Raw genomic sequence first — 2,502 nt, forward strand, 5'->3', positions numbered from 1 at the left:
AAATGTTATGTAACAAATTTGAAACATGAGGTGTTATTTGATTATCCTCCTTATGAGTGGCGGTCGGGGACGAGCGATGGTCTTTTCCTACCAATCTATCCCCCTAGGAGCATGCACATAATGCTTTGGTTTTTGATGACTTGTAGATTTTTGCAATAAGTATATGAGTTCTTTATGACTAATGTTGAGTCCATGGATTATACACAGTCTCACCCTTCCATCATTGCTAGCCTCTTCGGTACCGTGCATTGCCCTTTCCCACATTGAGAGTTGATGCAAACTTCGCCGGTGCATCCAAACCCCGTGATATGATACGCTCTTTCACACATAAACCTCCTTATATCTTCCTCAAAAAATCCACCATACCTACCTATTATGGCATTTCCATAGGCATTCCGAGATATATTGCCATGCAACTTTCCACCATACCGTTCTTCATGACACATTCATCATTATCATATTGCTTAGCATGATCATGTAGTTGACATAGTATTTGTGGCAAAGCCACCGTTCATAATTCTTTCATACATGTCACTCTTGATTCATTGCATATCCCGGTACACCGCCAGAGGCATTCATATAGAGTCATACTTTGTTCTAGTATCGAGTAGTAATCATTGAGTTGTAAATAAATAGAAGTGTAATGATCATAATTTTCTAGATCATTGTCCCAAGTGAGAAAAAAAGAGAAAGGCCATAAAAAATAGAAGGCCCAAAAAAGAGAAAAAATGAGAGAAAAAGAGAGAAGGGATAATGTTACTATCCTTTGCCACACTTGTGCTTCAAAGTAGCACCATAATCATCGTGATAGAGAGTCTCTTGTTTTGTCACTTTCATATACTAGTGGGAATTTTTCATTATAGAACTTGGCTTGTATATTCCAACGATGGGCTTCCTCAAATGCCCTCGGTCTTCGTGAGCAAGCAAGTTGGATGCACACCCACTTAGTTTCTTTTGTTGAGCTTTCATACATTTATAGCTCTAGTGCATTCGTTGCATGGCAATCCCTACTCCTTGCATTAACATCAATCGATGAGCATCTCCATAGCCCATTGATTAGCCTCGTTGATGTGAGATCTTCTCCTTTTTTGTCTTCTCCACATAACCCCCATCATCATATTCTATTCCACCCATAGTGCTATATCCATGGCTCACGCTCATGCATTGCGTGAAGGTTTATGAGTTTGAGATTATTAAAGTATGAAACAATTGCTTGGCTTGTCATCGGGGTTGTTCATGATGAGAGCATTCTTGTGTGACGAAAATGGAGCATGACTAAACTATATGATTTTGTAGGGATAAACTTTCTTTGGCCATGTTACTTTGAGAAGACATAATTGCTTTGTTAGTACTAGTAAAGGTGCCTGTGCATTGCAATGGGATGATGTTGTTGTAACAATCTATAAAAAAGACGAAGATCAAGCATAACATAGTATTAAAGAATGACAATAAATAAATGAAATACTGAAAATATAGAATCGGTTCATATATAGGATGTATCACATAAACATAAATAGAACATAACTACTTCCATCAACTCTTGCCGAGTCCAATATGAGTATAATAAATCAAAAACAACATCTTTTTCACACTGAACAACACAACAATTATATGAGTAAATTTGCCCATGTGTTGCCACGGTTGTTTTTTTACTTTATTTTTAGGCCATGTAGAATTTTGCACAATGTATTCTCTAAACATTCCAAATAGTATGAAACTGATAATTCAAGAAGTGATGTCACATAACCAGCCATACCCAACCGTGGTCCAGATGACCTGAATTTCATGAATTATTGCCACGTAGAAGAATAACTGATCATGTGATTTTTTTATCCTCCTAGGAGCTTGCCCTTTCTTTTGAAAAAATAATGTGGATTTACCTATCTCAGTTCAGTAGAAAGATATGAGTTTCTACCAGATTATGTGCAATCTGGATGCATGTGATAGCACTGTCGCAAAGTGGCAAAGCAAACAACAAAAGGACAGAAGGGAGAGCATAATATGACATTTAGGCATGTTACAATACTGAGATTAACAACATCCATCCCATGCCAAACAAAATTAGAATGTGCTAAACACAATTAACATACATCGCTTTATTGCAAGGTAGTCATGACCATAATATGGTCGTCGCTTCTCCCTCTGGCGTTGCCGCTCGCCCATCAACCAAACCATGGCAGACACACTGGCTATAATCACTCACCCAGCAAACACCCATGGCAGAAACACTTATTATAATTGCTTGTCCTGCAAACACCCAAAGCAGAGACACTCTATGCAGGTTGTATTAGATAACTTTGTGCGGGTACCTTTGTCAGATATGAATGCCTATTCCAATTAAAGAAAATATCCATTTCTTTCGGAACTCGCCCAGAAAGAGTTGACAGACAGAATGGTATCAAGATTTACCAAAGTGTCACCTCACAACTCCCTGGTTGACACAAAACAGCATGTTAGGATAGATCATGCCGTATGTGCATTATTCAAAGAGCTAAATGATAT

General features: G+C 38.0%; 1 long non-coding RNA gene across 2 annotated transcripts in view; it reads right to left on the bottom strand.

Annotated features, from left to right (window-relative positions):
- Positions 1-2,205: 2,205 nt before the first annotated feature.
- The window catches only part of LOC119297072, a 3,013-nt gene continuing 2,716 nt past the window's right edge, over positions 2,206-2,502 (bottom strand). For both annotated transcript variants that reach the window (XR_005145509.1, XR_005145510.1), the window contains exon 3: positions 2,206-2,431. This is a non-coding gene — a long non-coding RNA (uncharacterized LOC119297072). The remainder of the gene's footprint in view (positions 2,432-2,502) is intronic.

Source organism: Triticum dicoccoides, chromosome 5A, assembly GCF_002162155.2.
Source record: "Triticum dicoccoides isolate Atlit2015 ecotype Zavitan chromosome 5A, WEW_v2.0, whole genome shotgun sequence".
NCBI classification, from domain to species: Eukaryota; Viridiplantae; Streptophyta; class Magnoliopsida; order Poales; family Poaceae; genus Triticum; species Triticum dicoccoides.